The sequence below is a fragment of the Tursiops truncatus genome, chromosome 18 (assembly GCF_011762595.2).
Source record: "Tursiops truncatus isolate mTurTru1 chromosome 18, mTurTru1.mat.Y, whole genome shotgun sequence".
NCBI classification, from domain to species: domain Eukaryota; kingdom Metazoa; phylum Chordata; class Mammalia; order Artiodactyla; family Delphinidae; genus Tursiops; species Tursiops truncatus.
Genome location: NC_047051.1, coordinates 2,682,518 through 2,694,957, shown reverse-complemented (window position 1 = coordinate 2,694,957; position 12,440 = coordinate 2,682,518). Strand labels below are relative to the sequence as shown.

Sequence of the window (12,440 nt, the reverse complement as noted above, 5' to 3'; positions counted from 1 at the left end):
GTATAACTGAATCACTGTGCTGTACACCTGAAACTAACACAACATTGTTAATCAACTGTACTCCAGTATAAAATAAGAATGTAAAAAATAATAATAAAAAAAGAAGGAAAATGCACATTAGAACCTTAAACAAGAAGCTGCCACAGCCACCGGAATGGCTAAAACCTAAGAAGACGGACAGTAGCAGCAGGTGCTCGTGAGGACTGGAGAAGCTGAAACGCAGACACCACTGGTGTTGATGGTGCGACCACTTCAGAAGACCACTCGGCAGTTTTTACCAGATCCAAGCATATCCCTAACCTAAGACTCAGAAATTCTAGTTCCAGGATCTATGCAAGAGAAATGAAAGCATATGTACACAAACAAATATGTTCCTGAAATGTATAGATGCTTTATGCATAAAGGCCCAAAACTAGGGGAAAAAAAATCAAACTCCCACCATAGAAGGTCAGATAAATAATTGTGATCTATTCACGCAAGGGAATACTATACATTTTTTAAAAAAGTGATCTACTGCTACATGCAAGCACATGGATACATCTCAATGAAATTAAGTTGACTAACAGAGCATGTGCTGTATGAAGCCATTCATATGAGTATCAGGCACAGGCAGATTTACTAGTTACTGAAGTCAGGATAGTGGTTGTCTGGGTCAGAAGTGGTATGAACCTGAAGGAGCACAAGCAAACTTCACAGGGTGCCGAACATGTGAATGTTAATTTAGCTGGTGGTCACGTGGGCATACACGTGTATAAAATCTCATCAAGCTATACATTTGAGATGATTGTGTTTTGTTATACAGATATTATTCATCAATTTAAAGAATATGAAAAATTATATAACAGACAAGATGTGTCACTTAGATTTGTTTAATGCCAGCATTTGCCACATTTGCTTCTATTCTTTTGTTGTTGATTAAAACACAGAACAGTACAAAATATATTTGGAGCCATCCCCACATTCCACCCACATTTCTCGGTCCCCAGAGGCAATCACTGTCCTGAAAGAGGTCAGCCTCCTGACCGCTGTGCCTTTATATTTCATTCTGAGCCTACTCTGCACCAGGCAATGTTCCAGTTTCTGGGGATTCAGCAGTAAATAAAACAGACAAACATTCCTGCTCTCCTGGAGCTGACATTTGACAGAGTGCAGGGACAGACAGTAAATACGAAGTGAAATATATTGAGTGTTAGGTGAGAAGACGTGTGCTTTGAAAGTTACATGTACGGATTTATGCTCCACAAATTCTTCTGCAGTCTTTTCTCTGAGATTCATTGATGTTTTTGCATGTAGGTTGTTTTATGTGCTGTATGACACAAGACGGTGTGAACGTACTAGAATTCACTTACTCGTATATATAACAAGTATTAATTGAGCATCTACTAAGAGCTGGGCATGGTTCTTGGCGCTGAGAATCATCTCGGCCATATAGATCTTAATGTCTAATATTTATTCATTGCCCTGGTGCTGAGCATTTAGGTTGCTTCCAGCTTTTCACCGTTACAAAATGCTGCAATGGACATCCACTAAACGTCTTTATCTACAGCTCTAAGTACGCATATACGAGAGCTTCACAAGGGGATCTAAATGTGGAATTTAGGGATATGTTAGCTGTTGCCAACTTGCTTTCCAAGAGGCTGTTCTGGTTCCCAGCACTCCTCAACCAATGCTTGGCTTTAAGCTTTGGCCAGCTGATAAGTATGAAATAATATTTCATTATTTTTAGCTTCATTTCCCTGATTACGAGTGAGGTTGAATATCTTTTCAAATGCTTACTAGCGATTTCTATTTCTTCTTCTTTGAACTACCCATTCATATACTTTGCCAATTTCTGCCATAGTTTGTCTTTTACTTATTGATTTGCTGAATGTTACACGTAAATTTTGATACTAATTTGTGGCTGGTTGTATGTGTATCAATTACCATTTATCTTTGCCTAAGTTATTTTTTTATACTGAAGTTAAAGAATGTTAATGTAATGAAATTTATAAATCTTTCTGATGAATGGATAAGGTGTTTGCTTTTTCTGTCTTGTTTAAGGGATATTTAACCTATTCCAAAGTTATAAAGATATTCTCTAGTGCTTCCTTCTAGTTTTCAGCCTTTTACTTTTTACACTTAGATTTTTAAATGCATTTGTGCATGGAATGAAATAGATGCATTTTCCCCCAGGGGATTGCCAATTATCCCAGTATATGCAACGTAACTATTTGCACACAATAAGATTGTATCTGAGATATTATTAGTAAGAGATGAGGTATTCAGCTTTTTAGTGTTCTGTTAAAGTAGTTCAGACTTTTTAATCAAAGATTGCTAGGACCTTAAGATTACCACAGAAAAAAACAAAAAGTCAATTCCTTCCAGGTAGTAAAAGGGGCAAAATTGGTTGAATACTTCATACTTTTCTCACTGATTCGTAAAGCTACATCTATAGTATCACATATACATTAAATATTAAAAAAAACTATTCCTTGGTTTTCATTTTATTCTGTAAGTTTATTTAATCTTAGATTTGGGTATAATACTTTTCAAGTTAAAGAAGGTCTCTTCCATTTCTTGTTTGCAAAACTTTTACAAAATCATGAATTTGTTAGAAATTATATGTCAAAGCTGTGATACATCTTCTAACATGATCATGAGATTTTCCTCCTTTTATCTACTGATGAGATGAATCACCTTACTAGATTTTTCTTAAGTTAACTTTCTTCGGAATAAATCAAGTTGGTCAATCACAAACTGATCTAAGTGAATTTGATTACACATAACTCTTAGCTACTATTTAGTAGAAATCAGGAACCCCTGAAAAGTTTGTGGTGGGAGAAGGTTAGCTATTGCCCCAAAACCTCCCTACCAGCTATAATGAAAGCATATCTTAGGCCAACTTCTGCACACATACTAACATTTACTAAACAGATACTGATTAAAAAGTAGATATGAAACTGGTTCTCTAATCTAGATGAAATTCCAGCTCTCTGTACATCTGAGTGCTCTGCATAAAATGCATGACAACATTCCATAGTTGCTGTCAGGCAAACACATTTGCCTAGAAATGGCTGGAGACAGGACTGTTTAAAGATTAAGCCTCAGGCTTCCCTGGTGGTGTAGTGGTTAAGAATTCACCTGCCAATGCAGGGGACACGGGTTCGAGCCCTGGTCCGGGAAGATCCCACATGCCGTGCAGCAACTAAGCCCGTGTGCCACAACTACTGAGCCTGCAGTCTAGAGCCCACAAGCCACAACTACTGAAGCCCGGGTGCTGGAGTCCATGCTCCACAACAAGAGAAGCCACCGCAATGAGAAGCCTGTGCACCGCAACGAAGAGTAACCCCCGCTCAATGCACCGCAACGAAGAGTAACCCCCGCTCAATGCAATAAAAGAAGGCCTGTGCGCAGCAACAAAGACACAATGCAGCCAAAATTAATTAATTAATTAAAAAAAAAGATTAAGCGTCATACTATCACTAAGGGTTCAGACTACAGCCTCACTGAATTCTTATGTCCTGTAAGGGTGAGGAATGTCTCTGAAATATGCTAGCCTATCCCCATATTCTGAATACCTTTAATTTCACCAGTGAGAGCCCATTTTTCACATACATTTTGCTAATTAGTGACGCTTCACATGCTGACTGATGTCATACTAGCTAAACACCCCTGAATGTGGACTCATGATCACGAATATGGACTGTGCCATGTCAAAACCTGAGTTTACTGGAACAAATACAGTGTCATTCTTCCTTGGCTAAAGTACTTCAAATTGCATAAAGAAATAAATAACTGATTCAATAATGTAACAAATATTTACGGTATATTTTAGGTAATGGAGATGTAGCAGGAAGGAAACAGACTGAATTCCCTGACCTTACAGAACTTACATTCTAGTAGGAGAAACTGAAAACAAGAAAAGGTGGGTAAGGGGAAGAAGGTTATATAATTAGTGTGTTAAAAGCTTATCAACAACTTCCACTTTCAGTCATGCTGTCATCGTTGTCATGGACTTGGCCTTCTGCCATGGAGAACCAGAAAAGGAGACAAAATTTTTGAAACAACTGCTTGAAGATGTTGGACCACAGAGAGCACAGGGGTGTGATTCTGGAGGGAGGGGAAACCAACAGTGTGAGTCCTACTGTCTTCTGGGCTTTAGACCTGGAAGAACTTACTCAGATGTACATATATCGTATTACTTCTAGAGTTGAAAATTACAATACCTGGAAAGAGAAAACTCACTCACTGAGATTAACAGCAGATTAAACACTGCAGAAGGAAGTAAGTGAAACTGTAGACATAGCAATGGAAACTCCAAATTGAATCATGGAGAGAGGGAAAAAAATGACTGGACAAAAATGAACAGTGCTTTAGTGACGTGGGAAAATAAGTGATTTAACATATCATTTGAGTGAGAAGAGGGCAGGAAAAATTTTTTTGAAATAAGAGTCAAAATTTTCAAAATTTGATTAAAACTATAAACCAATAAGCTCAATAAATTCCAAGCAGAAGAAACATGAAAAAAAAAACATACTAAGGCACATCACACTCAAATTACTGAAAACCAATGATGAAGAGAAAATTTTAAATGCAGCCCCGGGGTGGGAGGGAGCATTATGTACCAAGAACAAAATTAAGAATGTCCCATCCTTCTCATCATAACCAGTAAAAGCCAGAAAACAATGGAAAGACATCTTTAAATTCCTAAAAGAAAAGTGGGAACACAGGAGTATATATCCAGTGAAAATATTCCTCAAAAATAAAGACAGAATGGTCATTTTCAGACAAACAAAATCTGGAAAGACTTTTCCCAGCTTGTGCTGTAAGAAATGTTAAAAGATATTCCTCAGGAAGAAGTAAAATCATATCAGTAACTTGAATTTTAAAAAGGAGAGAAAAACATCAGAAATGGGAAATGTATAGGCAAATGTAAACGACAGTTTAAAGAAGAATGTGTTGTGTAGTTTGTAATAAATGTAGAAGTAAAATGTCTGACAACAGCAGCACAGAGAATGCAATGGAGTGAAAGGGAAGTATCCTGTTATAGGCTCCTACATTACACATGAAAAGTTACAATATTATTTGAAGAAAAGACAAAAATTAAAGATATTTATTGTAAAATATAGAGTAGCTAATAAATATTAATACTAATAAAAGGTGAATAGCCAATAAGTCAATAATGCAGATAAAAGAGAATATGTAAAAAATACTAAATTAATCCAAAAGGAGGCAGGAATAAAAGAATAAACAAGCAAAGAACAGATGAGTTATGAAAAAATAGATGGCAACATGCCAGATTTAAACCCAAATGGGCAGACTTGCAAAAAAAAATTATCTAAACAACTGAATTAAAAGTCAGAGATTGCCAAACTGAATAAAAATGCAAGGTCTATAAGTATTTGGAAATCAAACAATACCCATGGTACTGTTGATAATGAAAACACAATATATAAAAATTTGTAAGGTGCAGTTTAAGTAGTATTTAGAGGTATTATATAGGCTAGAAGAAGAAGAACAAATGAAACCCGAAGTAGAAGGAAGGAAAAAAAATAAGGACTAGAGCACATATTCATACATTAGGAATCAACCAAACGGTAGAGAAAATCAGTGTAAGCAAAAGCTATTTTCTGTAATTATCAGTATAATCTACAAATCTCTAGTTACAGTGGTTAAGAAAAAAAGACACAAATTACTAATGTTAGGAATGAGAGTGGGTCATCATACAGATCATGCAGATATTAAAAGGATAATGAGATATTGTGAACAACTTTATGTCAATAAATTAAAAAACTTTAAATGGACAAATCACTCAAAAGACACAAACTACCAACATGATTCAAGAGGAAACAGAAAATATGAATAGGCTATGCTTATTAAATATTTTAATCTGTGGTTAAATCTCTCGATAAAGAAAATTCCAGACTCAGATCGTTTTGGACTGCTGAATTCTACCCAAAGCCTTTCTATCAACCTTTGAGAAAATATAGAAGTGAATACTTCTTAATTTTATGATGTAAGTATTGTCCAGATACCAAATCCAGAAAATGACATTACAAGAAAAAAGACAGCCATTTACATTACAAGAAAAAAGATATATTGTGAACACAGAGGCAAAAAATCCTTAGCAAATGTTAGCCAATCAAGCACATTAACACATAAAGAGGATAGTGCATCATGGTTAAGTGGGTTTCCTGCTGGGAATCTAAGGATGGCTAAAGATCATCAAGATACTTCACCATATTAACAGAATACACATAACTTCCAGATAATCTCAGTGCATGCAAGGAAAAGTATTTGACAAAATGCAACACCCACTAATAATAAATACTCTAAACAAACTAGGAATAAAAGGGAACTTCCTCCATCCGGTAATCTGTGAAAAACCTAGCATTAACAACATACTTAATGGAGAAAGACCGAACATTTTCTCTCTAAGACTGGGAGGACGGCAGGATGCCTGTCTCCCCACTTGAGCTCAACATCGCCAAAAAAGAAAGAAGAGAAGGAAGGCAGGCAGGATGGAAGGAAGAAATACAAATTAAGAGGAAGTAGTAAAACTGTCTTTGAACAACACCATTTACAATGACATCAAAACCATGAAGTGCCTAGCAATAAATTTAACAAAATATTGTAAAATCTGGTCATTGGAAACTAAAAAACATTGCTGTGAGAGGGCTTCCCTGGTGGCGCAGTGGTTGAGAGTCCGCCTGCCGATGCAGGGGACATGGGTTCGTGCCACGGTCCGGGAAGATCCCACATGCCACGGAGTGGCTGGGCCCGTGAGCCATGGCCGCTGAGCCTGCGCGTCCGGAGCCTGTGCTCCGCAGCGGGAGAGGCCACATTAGTGAGAGACCACAACAGTGAGAGGCCTGCGTACCACAAAAAAAAACAAAACCACCAACAACAACAAAACATTGCTGTGAGAAACGAAAGAATATCTGAACAAATAGATACACTGTGTTTATAGACTGGAATACTCAATATATATTTTTAAAGTATTAATTGTGGTAAAACACACTTAACAAAATTTACCATCTTAACCATCTTTAAATGTACAGTAGTGCTAAGTATATTCACATTGTCATGCAACCGATCTCCAGAACATTTTCATCTTGCAAAACTGCAACTCTGTACTCATTAAACAATGTAAGCAAACAACCCCTCCCAATAAACTTCTCTCATATCCTTGACCAGAATGAGTAACATCCCTGCCCTTAAACCATCAGTGGCAAAGGTGACTGGGATCACCGTGATGTCACAGGGCAATCAAAGGTAACCACCTGGGCCTAGGAGAGCCCACCTTTCCTGAGCATGCTGGGAGCTTCCTGAACAGACAGGTTCTTTGCAAGGAAGGTGAGGGAATGGATATCGGGTGGGCCAGCAGCAGCAGCACCTACAAAGGAAATCTAGACCATTAGAGCACTTGTTTAAAGAGTCTCATGTGAGACAAGACATGATAGGAAAACATCCTGCAGATAACCACAACCAAAGCTTTATTTGAATTGATGAGCGCTAGCAGGCTTTGTACTTAGGGGAGGACCTTAAAATGCTTGCATGTCTTGAAGCAGAGCCTTTAAAATCCAGTGTGCTCCCCCACTGATTTGCTAAATCTTTTATAATAAATTAAACACTACGACTTTTCCTCACCACCATGTTCTGTTTTAGAAGTTTCTTCAGGTAGAAATTTTCCTTAACTTGTACTTTATGACCTCAGCTTTATCTCTTGTATCTTCCAAGAAATTAGGAAAATTCATTTGTTTCTCTGAAAGGTTCTATCTCTCCCTTTCTTCTTCTCTCTTCCCTTCTGTCAATTTCTCAAACAATTAAGCACATCCTGTATGCAAGACTGCGGAGAATAAACAGTAAAATCCTGACCTTAAGGAAATCATCGTCATATTGGCTGATGTGTAAGGTTTAAATAGAGGAAATAAGGCTAGAAATGTTGGCTGGAACTGCAACACGAATGTCAGGTATGCCCACTGCCACACTCGCCCCTCAAGACTTTTTTTCTTTAATTGAGGTGTAATCAATTTACAATGTTGTGTTAGTTTCAGGTGTACAGCCAAGTGATTCAGTTATACATATATATTTTTTTTTTTCTCAAGTTCTTATGGGTTATTACAAAATACTGAGTAGAGCTCCCTGTGCTATGCAGTAGGTCCTTGTTGTTTACCTGTTTTATATATAGTAGTGTGTATATGCTAATCCCAGACTCCTAATTTATGCCCCCCCTTCCCCTCTGGTAACCATAATTTGTTTTCCATGGCTATGAGTCTATTTCTGTTTTGTAAATAAGTTCATTTGTATCTTTTTTTTAGATTCCACATATAAGCGATACCATATGGTATTTGTCTTTCTCTGTCTGATTTACTTCACTTCGTATAATAATCTCTAGGTCCATCCAGGTTTCTGCAAATGGCATTATTTCATTCTTTTCCATGGCTGAGTAATATTCCATTGTATGTATACGCCACATCTTCTTTATCTGTTCACCTGTTGATGGACATTTAGGTTGCTTCCATGTCTTGGCTATTGGAAATAGTGCTGCTATGAACACTGGAGCGCATGTACCTTTTCGAATTATGGTTTTCTCTGGATATATATAAGCCCAGGAGTGGGACTGCAGGATTATATGTTGGCTCTATTTTTAGTTTGTTAAGGAAACTCATACTGCTCTCCATAGTGGCTGAATCCCCTCAAGTCTTACTGTTTTATTTCTTTTTAACAAACGTTAACTCTTAGAAATATTTGAGATTTAAAGAAAAATTATGAAGATATTGAAAAGATTTCCCATATACCTCTTACCCAGTTTCCCCTATCATTAACATCTTACATTAGTATGGTACATTTGTCACAATGAACGAATTAATATTGATGCACTGTTATTGAAGTCCATACTTTGGACAGATTTCCTTAGTTTTTCCTAATGTCTTCTTCTGCTGCAGGATCCCATCGAGGACACGTCACATTTAGTCCTCATGACGCCTTAGTCGATCCTGGTCTTTGACAGTTTCTCAGATGTTCCTTATTCTTGCTGACCTGGACATCTGAGGAGCACTAGTCAGGTATTTTGTGGTCTGTCCCTCTGATGGGATCATCTAATGTTCTTCTCACGATTAGACCAGGGCTATGGGCTTTGGGGAGGAAGACCACAGAGGTGAAGTACCCTTTTCACCATATCGTATAAGATCAAGGGCATGTGCTGTCAGCATGCTTTATGACTGTTGATGTTGCCCAGGGTCGCCTGGCCAAGGTCGTGTTTGTCACTCTCTCCCCTCCCCTTTCTGTGCTGCACTCCTCAGAAGGAAGCTTGCTCTTCCTTTTTCTGTCAGTTAAATTAATCTGTGAAGCTGAGTGAGGACAGGGATGCTGCTGGTATCACACGAGGCTTTCTTCCTCCAAAGTCCTTCTAGGACGACACTGCCTCTTTGCTTTCTGCTTGGTGTCCAAGTCCCAAACGAGCCTTTCCTTTCTGCTGGGCAAGCAAGGCCAGCACTCTGAGACGTGCCGGGGGCCCCATTTCACCAAAAACACTGTTCTCAGGGCTGTGAGGTCATCTTCTCTCCTCCCTATCTGTCCTAAAAATTCCCTTTAGGAAGACACCTGGGCAGGGTTACATGGAATATGGTACGAATGGTGCCCCCTGCAATTGTGCGGTGTGATGAACCACAAAGGTGGAGATCTGTGTCCTAAAGGAAACCATTACAACGTCCCTGTGGTTTCTGGCATCAGGGCATGTGCCCTTTCTCACATTGTCATATGTTCTGGGAAAGCAAAGAGAGCACCTCCCCTGCCTCGAGGTCTGCGCAGGCCTCACGGAGGAAGGATGGGGACCGCGGGGCAGGGAAGGGGTGGTGGGGAGTCCCCAGAGCCAGGAAGGAGGAGGGGTGAGGGAGGAGCCGGAGTCTGGGTGAGTCGCTTTGGGCTTGACTGAAAGCCAGGAGGGTACGGAAGCCAGGGCGCGTCAGAAATGGATGTTTCCAAAGAAATAAGTAGACAGTGGTATAAACTGCTTTAGAAAAGAGAAGCCTTACAGAGACGGCATGATAATAGTAGCTAAGGTTTACCGTATGCTTATTAGGACGTGGCTTAACTTGGTGGTTCTCAAAGTTCTGTGTGCATCGGAACCACCTGGATGGCTTATGGTTTAGTGGGTCTGGGCAGGGCCAGAAAATGTGCATTTCAAATAGTTCTCAGGTGATGCTGCTACCAGATTGTGGACCACACTTTGAAAACCACTGATTTAACTAATTTACTTCTGACAAATACCTGTGAGGGAGATACAGTTATTATTCCCATGCTACACACAAGGAAACAGAGAGATTGAATCAAGTGGCTACACTCCCACCCTCCAGTGGTAAGGCTGAATATGAACCCAGGCTGTCGGACTCTGGTTCTGGATTTTAAATGCTACACCACCCAGTGTCCTATATAATTAGCTCCACCACGGAAATCTTATCCACCTAAGACAGCATCCTGGCAGACTTATTGTCATCTATTATAGTTTTAAAGATATTATCCCCCAAAGGCAGCAAATGTTTGAGAGTTAGTGAAATCAGCTACATATATTGGCAAAATCTAGGTTAAACACAAAGAAAACAAAACCAGTCATTGTAAGAACTGTCTTTCAAGGCAATTAAGTTAGATACTAAAGAAGGTAGAAGTTAACATAATAGGTAGGTAAACCTTATAAAACCTTCAAATCTTTCTGGAATTTCAAGGTTTAACCCTGAATGTGGATTACTGTTTGCACTGAATCATAAAACTTTTAAAATCTCTTTATGGTTTTCTCTTCTGGCTTGCTGCTAGGCAGAGCTGGTCAAAACATGTTATATAAACACGACAGAAAACATTTCCAAGTTAAATTTAGTTATCATGGAGCCTACAATTTAAGGCAGAGTGGGCAGATGGAACACAAGTCAGATCTAATGATGATCGCGGTTACTCACCTCAATGACATCTGATACCCTCTAAATGGCTATAGTTGCTTTTAAGACCTTAAAACCAGAGTAAAGACAATATTAATCTACAGTCAAGTCAGTTCAGAAAATGAAGAGAAAAAATATATCCAGACCAGAATGTCTAAAATTACATGGGTCTCTAGAAAACCCTCTGCAAGCCTGCACTCCCCACAGTCTTGTCAGAGGGAAGAGCAACAGTGAAGGGACGGATGTGCATGCAATCACGGAGCTATTTCTCAGCATCAGCAACAGGAGAGAAGAGAATGGCAATAAGCATCACCACACCCTTATGCATTTTCTCTGTCGCAAGATTGGGAAAACTCCCCTAGTCTTGTGGTTCAGAGACAGGTGTGTGGTGGTCAGGAAGGTGTCAATCTCACACAACAACATTCTTTTGCGGGGCGGGGGGGCTGTCCCCTGCACTGCAGGATGTTCAGCCACACCCCTGACCTCTACCTGCTACAAGAGAGTAGCAGCTGCTCCCAAGCCCCAGTCAAGATAATGAAAAATATCTCCAGACATTGCAAATGTCCCCTGGGAGGCAAAGAGCCCCCTCGACTTGAGAACCGCTGATTTTGACCATTCATTCTCTTCTGTCTTTTTTTTTTCTTCAATACGCGGGCCTCTCACTGTTGTGGCCTCTCCCGTTGCGGAGCACAGGCTCCAGACGTGCAGGCTCAGCGGCCATGGCTCACGGGCCCAGCCGCTCCGCGGCATGTGGGATCTTCCCGGACCGGGGCACGAACCCGTGTCCCCTGCATCAGCAGGCGGACTCTCAACCACTGCACCACCACATCCTCTTCTGTCTTAAAGCACTGCTACTAAGGGTGAGGCCGGCTTTACGGGACCTTGGAAATAATTATTAAGTAATCCCTTTGGTTTTTTTTTTTCCCTCTGGATGAGACAACTTTAAATCAAAAGAGGTGCCTTCCCCTACCTGTGGGCCCGTGTCTTCGGAACTGGAAGGATTGTTCGAGATCCTGTACTCTAGACCCACATTTCAGATTAGCCTCGTGAAAGAATACATTTGATCCAGTTCTGTAAGAGGATGGATAGAAAACACGGTTCAAAACTGTTTGAAAAGGGAAATAATGAATGACAGAAGAAAGACGGCTGTTTCTGGTCCCCTGAGAAAAGCAACACTGTGATTAGGTGACGGCAGAGGTGGACGGGCCCCAGCAGGAGCCCCAGCAGGAGCCCCAGAAGCATTTGGCTGGTTTCCACGAACTCAGGAACTCCATTTGCTAGTTGTTTCCCTGTGAGTAGACACGGGCAGCCTGCCTTTCACGGAGCAGCTTAGAAAGGATCAAATCAGCAACATTGTGGAGTCACTGAACTGAGGCAAAGACATTAGAGGAAAAAAAGACAGTGATGAGAGATTTCCGAGGTGCACAGAGCTCACTAGAGAGGATTTCTGTTCGTGATAGGAATGCAAGTCAGGAAGGAGGGAAAATATACTAAGTCGGTGGACATTTTGTTTAGTCACAGGAGAGACGT

General features: G+C 39.9%; 1 protein-coding gene across 1 annotated transcript in view; it reads right to left on the bottom strand.

Moving 5' to 3' along the window:
* Positions 1-11,981, bottom strand: part of TNFRSF19 (TNF receptor superfamily member 19) — a 117,606-nt gene extending 105,625 nt beyond the window's left edge. Inside the window, exon 1 of the mRNA XM_073794955.1 lies at positions 11,881-11,981. The gene's annotated coding sequence lies outside the window, so the exon portion shown is untranslated. The remainder of the gene's footprint in view (positions 1-11,880) is intronic.
* Positions 11,982-12,440: the final 459 nt, after the last annotated feature.